Source organism: Coturnix japonica, chromosome 8, assembly GCF_054131305.1.
Source record: "Coturnix japonica strain WE chromosome 8, WE-NBRP24, whole genome shotgun sequence".
In the NCBI taxonomy this organism is placed as follows: domain Eukaryota; kingdom Metazoa; phylum Chordata; class Aves; order Galliformes; family Phasianidae; genus Coturnix; species Coturnix japonica.
This window is the reverse complement of record NC_140670.1, coordinates 24,512,516-24,525,933: the sequence shown is the minus strand read 5'-3', so window position 1 is coordinate 24,525,933 and position 13,418 is coordinate 24,512,516. Positions and strand designations below refer to the sequence as shown.

Sequence of the window (13,418 nt, the reverse complement as noted above, 5' to 3'; positions counted from 1 at the left end):
TCAGCTTTTAAACACTCATTTTTCATTCACTCTCCGCTCAGCTTATGAATAAAGCCAAACCAGACTGGGCTGGAAAAAAACAACCCAACTATCTCCACTGTAAGTCACAGTGATGAGCTGATACATATGTGGCTACATTTTTTATGCTCATAAAGATAAGGTATTTTAAGCCATCAAGCACAAGCTTGCTCCTGAACTAAGGGGCAATCTGAAAAATAAGCATAGTGTGGTGCAGACAGGGTGACACATTCCAGTTTCATTCATAGGGATAATGCTGGCAAAATCGAATGACTTTGCCTTTTGGAAACAGTATTTAATCCTAAACTAGGTCTGTTCTCTGGTAGTTATAAGCTTATTGATTTAATATATGGCAGTCTGAAATTTTAAATGAGCATTTCCAGCTTCAATTCCAATATCTTAACGTAATGGCTGAAAATCTGATGAGCATATCACAAGCTAGTGAATAATTACAGCAGCTCACTTATCCAGGGCTGGTCTTTGTTAATTCATAATTAATGGAATGAGATAACAAGATCTGTACTACTAACTTTTAACAGCCTGTTCGCGTCAACTGAGAAAGCTGAAAACCGACAAGTTTTTGTTGTTTAGATCAATTCAGAGCTCCACTGCTTCCCTCCCACTGCTCGGCTGCATTCCCTCCCCAAAATTCCCTCTGGAAATGACAACCAAGCTCCTCCAACCCCAGTTTACTCTGAGACTTTCCATTCATTCAGTCCGCTTCCTCCTCCCGCTTAGCATGAAACTGCTTTATCGCACAGCCCAAGGAATTTGACAGAGAATGAGATACAGAAAATTGCCTGCTGCCAGACAACTGCTTCCTTGACAGTGGCACATGAAAGGGAAGGGGAAAAGAGTGGCAAATCTTTCAGTGCTCTTCAACACTTTCCAGGTACTGGTGGAAAAACAGGGCAGCACCCATGATTTGGGATTTGAACTTCAAGAAAAAAAATGCCTTTGAAAGATATATTGTCTTCCTAAATCCAGAACAGCATCTACAGAAATTCTGCGCAAACTCTGGGATCACCTACTGACACTGTATAAAGCTGCATGGATTTGGTTAAGCCTTTCTTGAGACAATGGATCACAGCAGGAGCAGCAGTTCTAGCAGTATCCCAAGCTGATGTCTTCTCTTCTGCTTTGAAAGCCTCCATTAAGCTCTCCTCTTATAGTTTTCCATGGTGATGAGAAAAGTGATGTGAGGGATCAAGTTTAGACTGGTCCTGCCAGAGCAGCTTTGGTTTTGGATCTCTTGAGAGGGAACAATCATCAGCTCGGTGCTGAAGGTACCAAGAGCCAGGTCCTATTTTTTAATGGCAACCCAAGTCAAAGATGTTTCTCACTAACCTAAACCACACACCGCTGTCATATGTGCAATAAAGCAACAGGAGGTACATACAAAGAAGTGCTTTTTCAGGAGAAAGGCAACAACTGTAGAAACAAACAGGATCTCCTTTTGTCTTTTTTTATGTTCTCTTTGATTACTTTAGCTTGCGCAATATATATCTCACATCGCATTTCATTTGTTTATGAGTATCTGGGCAGAGCTCCAGTGCTTTGATGCAACCGGTCACAGCACACAGCTGGGTTTGGGGGCAGGCACCAGCGCCAGCACAGCTCGTGGCTGCAGCCAGCGCAATAGGAGCTCCAGTTTCTTCACCTGAACAGGCAACCATGCCAACAAATAAGGAATGCTAGTTCCAGAAAACTACAGAAAAAATACAACCCTTCATGCTACGTACAGCTCTCCTTTTCCAATCAATGTGAAAAAGGAACACCGAGTGCAGACAGAGCGTGAACAAACATTACTGTCCGCATTTACAAATATTTAGTGAAAAGGTTAATTTGAAGACTGAGAGGTTTTCTTGACCTGAAACTTCTCATGCTAGTGAAAACAAGCCTCAAACCGATCCACAGCAGAGAAGAGGGCATCAGATTACACCATTATTTTACGCAATGTGCATGAGTTGAGCTGCACGCTTAGTTTTGTTTTTGTTAGTGGACTGTGAGACCAATTTATTTTCATGAATATTTACTGGGAACAGGCATCTCAGGCAGAAATACATTTGAATCCCATATCCTGCTTTGTTAGTCACGTGGATGTGACTATTGAGTCTCTGATGTTTGAAGAGTCCTACCTGGGCAGTTAAAATGACCCAGATTAAAAAGCTGATTGGAAGAAGAAAGCAGTGCATGAGGCTCAGGGCTCCATGGGGACAAGGAAGTCACGTTCAGCAGGATCCCAGGCCTCAGATCTTAAAGAACGGTCAGGGCTGGTAACTGATGGAAAGGGAAGGACAAGCTTTTTGTGCTGGCCTGAAATGGCATATATCCAGGAGTAAATACTAATTTCCTGTTGCTATAGCCTGGGAAGGAGCGAGGTTAAATAGATTTTGAGTCAATGGTCATCACATTTGCCTGCCTAAAAGGGTGAGTGTTGGTAGGAAAATAGAGATCTACACTTTGTGTAGGAGATAGACGTGTTGAAAGATGTGTTGGGTAAAAAAAAAAAAAAAAATAGAAAATCACACAAGTGCTTGCTTAAAATAGCCCCACAGGCACCACCTCGTCCCCATGTGGGCTCCAAAGGCCCAGGGCTTTATAGCACAAAGCAGCAGGGCAAGAAGCACGACCTTCACCCACAGCATCACAGTCACCCTGCAATGGAACCTGAACAACATGAGCGTAAGCAGGGTACGCCATTGGCACTCTGAGCAGGACACAGGAAAAAAACTTGGTCAGCTCAGACATTGTTAAGATACAATAATACATCAGTAGCTGTCCCAATCTGCCCTAGTGCGACCTTTTCCTCAATTCTACATGTAGGATGTTTTAAACCTTACACCTTAAAAAGTTAGTAATGTCAACTGGAGCTTCATCCAAGAGGGACATCACACTGTTCTCCAAAACATATACACCCACAGCTTCATCAGCACCTCTTGTTGGGCTGTGCAGGAAGAAGAGAGGTGGTCACTGCTTATCACACAGCTCAGGATCAGCACTATTTTACCTAACAAGGCTCAAAGCTTCTGGGTAATGCCTCTGCACTTCAGGGCAGGGCTGAACTTTTTTTCCTCTCACACTAAATCAATTTAGACAAGAAATTCGGACACAGATTAGCATTAATCTACCATCTGACTGTATTTTTGAACCATTTGCTTTCAGCCTGGTCCTCAAACAAGGCAGGAAATAAGAAGAGTCTGCAGTTTCGCCATGTTCTCCCATTTTTACAATGCGATGCAGAGGTCTGGTGTGAGTGAGCAAACCCAAGCCCCCAGGTTACATTCTTCTGCATCTACCACCTTGCCTTTCATGAGAGCCCTGTTCATATTAAAGGGATCAGAGGCCGTCCTCAGGCAGCCCCTCTCTTTGAAGACGAACCCTCAGCTCTGTTTAATGGAAAAGCCCTCTCAGTGCAGGCCTTTGCCAAACTGTGCAGCAGGTTTAAACAATTATGCAAGACAGTGGATTTGGATTCCAGGCTCCTCATGCTCAGTCTCCAGCTTTAAAAATAATATTTTTCTTTCTGCGAGGGCACTCCTCAAGTAAATGCTCCAAACAGTGACAATCCAAAAGGCATTATGGAAAAAAAAAGTCAAAGCTTACACAGCGTACCACATGTCATGAACAGAGAATGTGTTCCAACGCTGAAGAACTGAAAAAAATAATTCTTTTTAGCGTGTGAGAATCAAAGAAAGACATTAGTGAATCCTGACAGCTTCAGACAGAAGGGAATCAAAGCTCTTGGGATACATTACACAAATGAGCAATGGCAAAGGAGGGAGAAGGATCCTATTCTTTTAACACAGAGCGATTAGTGATGTTTTCTTAAATGGCTGGGAAAGTCTGCAGCCTGGAGCCAGCCACATGTTACTTATCAGTGTTTCAGATGCAGGGCAAGTACGAAAGGCCATGTCTGGTTCCTTTTCCAATAGGGAAAAATCTCTTTTGAAGTCTTTTTGAGGGACTAACGGGGGAGAAAGTGTCAGGGAAAGGATCTGACAGGTTTTGCATAGTCAGGAGCAAGATTATGTCTGGAGTAAAATCTCCTGTCTAAATTGGGCGAGGAGATAGAAACCTCTCCCTTCAGCACCGAGATGCCAGATAAAAATGTCTGAGGCTCACTTCTATCTCTTTTCCAGTCGCACACAAATTCCTTCCCTAATGTTCTTCCAGCTCCTGTTTTGCAAGGAGTAAGTACCATGCCTGCAGTCCAAACAGACAGACAGATGCTGACATGGTGAGCACCCTCGGCACTGTAGAAGACATAGGTTTAATGGAGAAAGAGGGCACCTAAACCGAAGATGAATGGCTAAGAAATTGCTCTGCTTCTTGAAAAGAAAGGCACCACCAATGGACACACTACTACTGACACCATTGCTTCACTCTCAGACAAGATTCCTCTCTTGTATTGCCAGTTCAGTGCAAGCAACTAAGTGGAGAAGTACTGCACCACCTGCCATGTCAGCATAATTACCCTCTGCCAGGCAAGGGCTGGACACCCTGCATTTTCAGCAGGGCTAAAGGCTGCTCTGCCCTTCTTTCACCTTCCTACCCTCTGCAGATGCCGTTCAAAAGCAAAACACCCATCATTTTTTTTTCCTCTTCACAAAGCCCAAACAAGTCCTTGCTGTAAATAATCTCTAAGAGATGTATTAAAAGTCTGGGAGACAATTTCCGTATGAAGCTCACTTTTGCCTGTATCAGACTGTAGCATTTGCAAGGTGTGTAGAAGAACTTATGTTCCAACTCAGCATACAATCAATGGGCACAGATAACTTTGCTGTACTCTACCCCCTCCTGTTAAAGCAGCTTCTCCTTCATGCATATGATTTTATTTAAGGAGATGGAGTTCAATGACTAACATCTGCTACAGCTCTGCCTGTCCCTCCTACATTCCCCTTCCCTCTCAAAAAACAAACAAGCAAATACAAAGAACCAACAGTGTGGCAAACAGAAGAGATAAACCTTTTCCAACTCACCAAAATAAGGTAAATAAAAATCCAAGCTGCAAACAATGCTGTGGCTTACCTGGGCTGCTGCTTTTCCCAGCTGTGATCACACTCAGCCATACAGGTGGGCAGCACTGGCACATACTCCTGTACTTATCCCAAAGTTAATACACTATTTCTTCCCGCAGAAGTATTTTACACAACCTCAGTGACATCAAAACGTGCAGATAAAAACCACAACTACTTTAATAAGGCTACCTTAAAGTGGCAGCCCGCTAGCTCAGCCAACTCCCAGACCCCCAGTTAAAATCATTATGTCCAAAGACCAGCAAGAACACAGCCAAGAATTCAGGTAATAAAGTGCTTTAGGTACCTTGATTTTTTCCACAGCTCTCCTTGCTCTATTAATGTAGTTGACCTGTAAAGCAGAAGAAAGAGATTACTGACCTCCGGAAGGCTTTTTGGTATTACTGGAACATATTATACACTTAAAGCAGCATTCACACAACATTAGGTTTCTTGAACCCTTTCTTGGAATAGTTCGTTGAATTACTTTGATTCTATACAATCCATTCTTCATATTAAAAAAAAGAGAAACAACACCAAAAACCACAGCACAAGGAAGCCTCAAGGAGCGTCTGGGTGGGAATCCAGCCACTCTGCCTTGCACACACCAGGTTGCAAACAGAAACAAAATCAAGCTACCTGCTGAGTGCTTGCAGGAGGACACAGCCACCACAGCCCCTCTCCTCACCTCTCAGAAGCTGAACATCAGAGGAGCACAACTCCCACTGCACTGCTGAGCTGACTCTGACCAGGGCAGGAATATAAAAAACAGGGGAACACAATACCTCTCTTTGAAGGCCAACAACTACGTAGCTGCTGGTATGCCAAGTTCATAAGGCAACAACTGCCTTTCACTGACCCCTTCCCACCACTGAGCAGCTATGGGTTTTCCTCTCACCCTTCATCTTTTAACATGAAAGTAAAAAGCGTAAATAAAACAGCAATTGTTCACTTTTGTCATCTTTTGTCTTCTCTGTCTTTGAACATAAATTATCTTCAGTCAAGCCCAAGAAATTCCATTTCCATCACCTTCTCTTTTCCCTCATCCACTCCTCTGAGGAAAACCAACTATTTCCTGCCAGATAGGAGCCAGACTCCGGGATGTATCCATGCATTAAAAATAAATAAACAAATACAAGTAGCATATGTTTGTTTGTTTTTTTAAGACCTATACATTGCAAAGTAGACATTTTATGCATGGTGAAAACACTGAGCTCCATCTACCCATCAAGGACTTGTGCTGCTTCTTCCCAAACTACGACCATTTGTAGTCACTGAGTTTTAATGCTACTTCAACCATCAGCTCTCTGTTGTTACTCTTGTATGACTTCAGTACACTATCCTCAAGCATTTCTATCCTCAACAATTACACAAAAGCAGTGTGTGACAACTGTCATAAAATACCGCAAAATAAAAAAGTTCTCCACAAGAGTCAGAATGAAATATTACAGCATGTGTGCTCAAACAGTCTGTTTCCCCTGAGTTATTGTGTTAAACAAAGTCCTTGCAATTGAACACTGCAATAAATACAGCACTGTTTGCAACAAGTACGTACTTCAGTGTGAAGGATGTTTTATATTCAGCATCACCAGTACAGGTACACAGCCACAGCACAATTCCCCTCATTTCAGACACAATAGGAACACAGCCTGGAGCCAGGAGCTCCCTGCAGGGCTGAGACACTTCTGCACGCTGGCAGTAGTGCTGGCTGGGGAGGCAATGTGATGGCCATTGGCACCAACACACCCTGTTGAGCTGGAGTGCTCTGCAGCATCAGGAATTTAAACACTGTAAATGTGACTGTTTATTCTCAGTGTGAGTATGGTTTATTTTTCACCTACTTCACACTGGCTGCGATAAGAGAACGCTATTTCTATGCGAGTCCTTGATCAGTTATTTTAAGCATAGCCAAGACGTGGTTTTGCAGGCTGGCAGTTGTTTCTAGAGAGCTCTGAGAGACCACCCTTCAATATAAAAATGTAACATTCTCCCCAGTGCTGTCAAACCAGGGCCCAACAACAAAAAACCCACGTAATAATGATGAAATTACCTCAACATTTGGTGCCATGTCCTTATTCAGCTTAACTGGTCTGAGTCCACTGCTTCTAACCCCTCAGGAGGGTATGAGAAACTTTGGTTTCACTGAGCTTAGCACTGCACATAGCCTTCATTCACTATGGTAATATTAATTAAATGCCTCTACAGCCTAAATGAAATCGTATATCTAATAATGAAGGATAAAGATGTTATCAAGAATGGGAAAAAGATATGAAAAGGACTTAGAGTCACATAGTAAATATCAGCTCAAAGCCAGCTCTCAGTTCAGGAAAAATAACAAAGACATTCTTGGACAAATAAACTAGGAAGAGAAATTGACTTTAACTCAAGATATGGCAGCAATAAGAAAAATACTGAACACGAGCAGCTCTGAAAAACTGGAATACATATGAATTAAAGCATATGTCAGAAATGAGGCATATTACACAAATCCTGACAGGATACAGGAAGGGCAAGTACAAATTAAATCTTAGAAGCCTTCAGCCTACAGGACAAAAGGATTTGTGTGTCAAAGATACCATTTCACTTCTTGAGAGCTTAGTGAAAACCACTTGGTTATTTGAGAGTTTTCCCCAGTCACTCAGGAGTATTGTTTTAGAGCCGCATCCAGAAACCATGAGTAATTACTATGATGGATAGTAAAGGAACTGATGGGATATCCTAAAGAAACACCCTCTGGAACAAGAATATAATCTTTAACTACTCATATTATAATGGTTGATCAGCATACGTTAAGAAAATACACTTCTGGTTTGAATCCAAAACTTAAGTATAAAATGTAAAGCCCTGGTAAATATTTGAGGGAATTCTGAGTTCTGAACTGGAGAGAAGGCATTTATTTTTTTTCGTTTTATTTATAATTTTTGTTGTTAAATCACAAACAAAACCATCAAAAGATTGTGCAATTCTAGAAGAGCCCTTAAGGAAACAATTGGGAATTTTTCATAACATGGTATTTCCTTATACCACTGACCACAGGAATGCAAACAGTTCCACCAAACAGAGATTTCTTCATTGGAAACAAGTGACAATCTAACTGCATTTCCATCTTTTCCATTCTGAGCTCTCAGCATACAAAATAGATGATATAATAGGATACAGAAATGTCACACAATCACCATCAGGGCCACGAGATTTCTTTACTAAAACTCAGCACCTGAGAGGCTTTATAAGAACATACTTCTGAAGGGTTAGAGAGAATTACTGGCCACGTTTGCCCAATCAGTTATTATTTTTACTGCAATTTCTACTCCTTTGTCAGATTTCCCCAGAACACTGTTATTGCCAAAAACACAAAACCTCAACCAAAACTCAGTGAGATCAGTCAAAAGGCTCAATCACACAGCATTCCCTGGCAGAGCTAGCAAGAATCACTGCCATAAAAACACACGTTTGTTATTTACCTTGAACACTGGAGGAAAAGAACACTACTATTGATCATATACACATTGCACCCTATACAATGTCATCCCCTATTAGTCTAATCAATAGTTTTCCTCTCCAGCTTCTCAGTTTGCAGTTACTTTTGTAATGCCTATCAACACTAGGAATTTTCCCTGAAGGAAGCTTCGATAAAAAGCACAAAGGAATGGACAATGACCGTCCTAGTATAGGAAACCTACTGGCATTTGGACTCCAGCATGATGAGAATAAGCACCAGAGACACCCAAGGGAAAGGCAAGACAGGCCCCTTGACAGCTAATTAACAGTCACTCTATCATGGAAAAAGCAATTTACACTCTGTGTTGAGCTTCAAGCAGGGCAGAGAGAAAAAGAAAAGAAATGAACATAATGAATGGTAAAACCGTACAGCATCATCAGGATTTAGAAAGGTAGCAGGAATGCAAGGAGGTACAAGACATCAGCACACTGACAAACCTCTGTCATCACAAATGCAGCTCAATTAACTCAAGATTTTAATCAGGGCTATAACTGAACCTCATTCTTTCCACCGCAGCTGAAGGAAAGCAAGTGGGACAAGTCATAAAAACAGAACAAAACCAAAGCATGCCTCAAAGAGACCGCATTAATAACAGAAGGAAAAAATACCCAACAAAACAAAACAAACAAAACCCATGAAAGACAGAAAACTTTACATATTTAGTGTGTCAGACAAAGTCAAGAACTTTGGATGGTAAGAAGACAGAAAAACTACAGAGATGTTACAAGAATTTCCTTGTGTAGGAGGCTGTTGACAATCTATGGCAGAGGGATTATTACACCGGTAGTCAAGGAAACCACTCTTAGAATTATAAGATTGGAAATTTTGGAATGCTCCATTTTGGAGTGAACAGAACATGGAAAAAATTGCTCCATGATCCTCAGAAAGGAGGCTGGGAAATGGTTCTGGCCTCCCACACAGCCTGCATGGCCAGGAAGGACATCTCCATGTGACAACACCAAATGTGGCCTTCTGTAGGAGTTACAGCTGGGGAAAGTGCTTCTTTTCAGCTACAGAATCACCTTTAGACTTCAGGGGAGGCACAAAAACACTAAATCCAATCCTCTACTAAGAGTATAAGAGGTGAATGCACCTGGATTACATAAAACCCTCATGGCCACCGAGCTGCTCCCTCAGCCTCTGCCAGGCATTTCATTGCTCACACGATCCACAGATAGATCCACAATCTACAGGAATGAACATCAAAGATATTACCAAGACTCACTCACTGGCCACCTGAAGTTCTAAGTGAGTGCTACCCACCCTAAGCTACCAACAAGGCCCCTGCTCTTGGATAATTCATCTTTTCTAATATTACAAACACGTGAGACCTCCCCTCCTTTATAGATGTTGCTGAGGATTAAAGCACAAAGAATATAAAGAAGCAGCTTGGCATAATGACAAGTAGTATACCAAAAAATATTTTTCCCGTTATTGCCTTAACTAGATAGCAAGATAAAATAACAAACAGTATGCTGAAGATTTAGAAGAGGACTCAAAAGCCATCTTTTAGATTTATTATTGTCAGCATCCTAGAGGAAAACAAACACTAAAAGCTTTTCAATTTAATCTTACCAAAGATGCTATACAGAGAACTAGCCGGTGCTTAGACTACCCAAACTATGCAGTTTGTAAGGCAGGGCAGCATTTAGGATACACAGCATATTTCCACAATTGGATCAGAGCATTATCAAACTATGCCAAAAACGATTTGCTGGTTTTGATTAAAAAGCACATTGTTTGGTTTGGGTTTTTTTTATACCATTGCAGCACTTAAATGCATGTTCTGAAAGACAAGAAACTACAGGGCAAAGCCTATGTAACAGTACGGCTCAGGCTGAAATTTCACTGCCATCAGTGGCAGCTTTGGTGTTAATGAGAAAGCAGGGTGTGATTATAGATAAATGCAACAAATCAAAGCTATTCAAGAATTTTTTAAAGGCTTTAATTATGAATACTGGCTGAACTAAATACGTATGAAAATAAGATGCTAATTCAGATCTACCTTATTGTTTATAGCTTACTTTTTACTTCATTACCCTTGGTCATCTGGCTCAATGCTCAACAGTTCAGTGTTGCAGACAATAAAGCTGCAGTCTGCAATACATCTTAATTACCTACAGTTTCTAAGCAAGTACATAAAGAACTTTTCATTCAGGTAGGATATTTTAAGTGCTGCATTATTACTTCAATTAAAATTTGTTCAAATAAAAGTGGTCCAAATAGTCAGAAATGGAAGTTTTAGAAATTATCTGAATGGGTTTAGGGGTCTGGATGTCAGGCACAGCTCTACAGCCCTATCAGGACATGGGAAACATCACACGTGCATTGCATTTCTCTGCCTCTTGACTCCCTAGAAATGAGATGAAGCTGTGACTGAGACTGGGATTTGTCAAGCTGTGCTCATTCACATTTGTAAATATATTTCATCTCTTTTGGTGACAGGTATTTCAAGACAGGCAAAATACAACTGCTGAACTGCAGCTTCAGAAAGTTTGTCAAGGAGAGGTGGGCTGTGCTCCTTTATCCTTAATTACAAATAAATAAATAAATAAATCGCAGGTGTTAAAGCTACACACAGTGAAAAATGAATTTCCAGTTAGGCCCAAGGTTTGTGTAATCATCACCAAAAAGCCATTTGGCGTTTTCCAACTGCTGTCTAATGCCCTTGCCTACCTACCTTGCATGCTAATGTGAACTTTCCCTGCTTTCTTTGCCCCAGGCTATGCATATTGTGGTATTCAGATTCCTCAGATTTTTAAATCTCTACTGGAAAAATAATTCTGTCTACCTTCCACTCTCTTTTACAAAAGAAACAGTATCGTGAAATCCTGGCATGTCTCCTCATCTTTCGCTGTCACAGATTTCCTGCTTTCTTTTTGCCCTTGTGACTGAGCCTCATAGTCTATTGGTCTTTCACCGACAACTCCAACTCATTAGCTTTTGCTAAAATCTCATTACCCCGCAAGATTTCATCTACTAATATGCTGTGCTCCACATTTTAAAAATCATTCTTGGCTTCTTACCAGAAGCCAACCACTCCCACTGAATGGTTTCCAAGACCCTACTCTCAGCAATACACAGGCGTTCAAAAATGCGAAGAGTGCTAGAGGCATTGAGAAATCCTGCCCTCCACCCTTCACAGCTCCTTCACTGCTTTGTTCCTGCTCCTGCATTCAGCTTTGAATGCAATCCCCTGCACTTACAACTTCATCATCAGCCCTCTCCTGCCACTGCCACGTGTGTTCTTGGTATGAGAATTGCCTACGAACATTACTTTGATTATGATTTCGTAGGCCTGGGAATTGTAAATATACCTTTCAGTTTACCCTAGGAAACAGTAAGATTGAACACATTATCACACTGGATTTCCTTTCATGGTTTTTGCAAACTTTGTCACTCTGTTTAAGAAACGTTCATTCAGGATGTCCTTACTGAGAAGCCATCCTTGATAGCTTGGACCACCTAGGCAGCCACTGATTCCTCTTTAATTTCATCTCTTCCTTTCACATGTATTCTGTTTTTATTTCTAAATCATCACATCTACAGCAACTCCACACCTGCTCCAGCATGCACATTTCTCCTCCAGCTCTGAAGTGGAAGTATACTCTCATTGTACTTAGGCAACATTATTACTGAGCAATTCCAGCAAGGTTACTGTGATTTCACGTCTCCTTCAGATGCCGTCCAAACTTGTCTCCTACCACACCCCAAACAAAAAAGAGAGAAGTGGAAGGAAAAAGGAAGCCCTGCAGCTAAAGGCTGGAGGGAGGACTTTTCCTACACTCCATGCAGTGTGCAGCACAGCCCGTGTGCCTGGTGACTGATGATCAGAACACATCTCACCATATAAACTTTCAGTGTTCAGTGCTATTTTCTTCCTGTAATAATTTCTGGATAAAGTCATAGCTGGATTCATAACAACGGTGCTGCTGCAAGGGTAATAACCATCCCTGTGCATACAGATCTTTATCCTCAACTGCGAAGTACAAAACCCTGTATTTTGTTGAAACAAGCTGTACTTGGAAGGTAACATTATTATTTCTTCATAACTGACCACCTCCATTGCTAAAAAAAAAACAAAAGCACAGCAAGTTCTCTCAAATTTCTTTTTTCTTATTTATCAACAGAAACTTTTCCTCTCCATACACTGTCATTCTATTGCTATTGTGAAAGGCTCAGTCCAGCCTCAAACCTCAGGAAGAACAGAAATCAACCAGAAATCAACTGTGCTTTACTTTAAGAAGAAATGAAAAGGGGGGGAAAGAAAAGAAAAAAGAAATGCTCTGTATCTGCGTTTTTGTCTCTCACTTATTCACCTCTGACTTCCACAAAGCTTAATTCATCCAACCTCCACCCTAACCCCTGGGAGCATCGTGTACTTTCCAGCCATCTGGACTGTATTTACTTTACTAAGAAGTTAAATTTGCTCATGAACAAAGAAAACTCCTTACTATCTCCCTGCCATGTCTGCACGGTTATTTTCTAAATTCTTACTTTCTCAAGAAGTTATTATGCCCTCTGGGGAACACTCACAATCTTTCTTGCAAGCTCTATCAGGGTCACACAAGTTCTTCATTCACCATTTTCCAGTGCTGTTCTTTTTTGCAAGAGGAGAAATTTGCTTCTTTTCCCCTTGGTTTTCATATGCACTTCACAAGAGTCCGTACAAACAGCACTAAATCTCCCATGTAATAGAGCAGAACCGTGGCACTTGTACCAAAGCATTTATTTAGCGAAAGTGACAGTTTTACAAATGAAACCAGCCACTGCCAAAATAAGATCAGAAATGAGTTTTAAAAGGAACACAGAACAACATGTGTGTTTATAATCCTACTTATTGTGAGAGTCCCCTCCATAGCTCTGCTTTCTGCAGAGCTCAG

General features: G+C 41.3%; 1 protein-coding gene across 8 annotated transcripts in view; it reads right to left on the bottom strand.

Moving 5' to 3' along the window:
* ADD3 (adducin 3) overlaps positions 1-13,418 on the bottom strand; it is a 98,064-nt gene that overhangs the window by 52,029 nt on the left and 32,617 nt on the right. For 6 of the 8 annotated variants that reach the window (XM_085554688.1, XM_085554689.1, XM_085554690.1 and 3 more), the window contains exon 2: positions 5,344-5,388. The exons of the other annotated variants lie outside the window; for them this stretch is intronic. The gene's annotated coding sequence lies outside the window, so the exon portion shown is untranslated. The remainder of the gene's footprint in view (positions 1-5,343; positions 5,389-13,418) is intronic. 8 annotated transcript variants of the gene reach the window in all.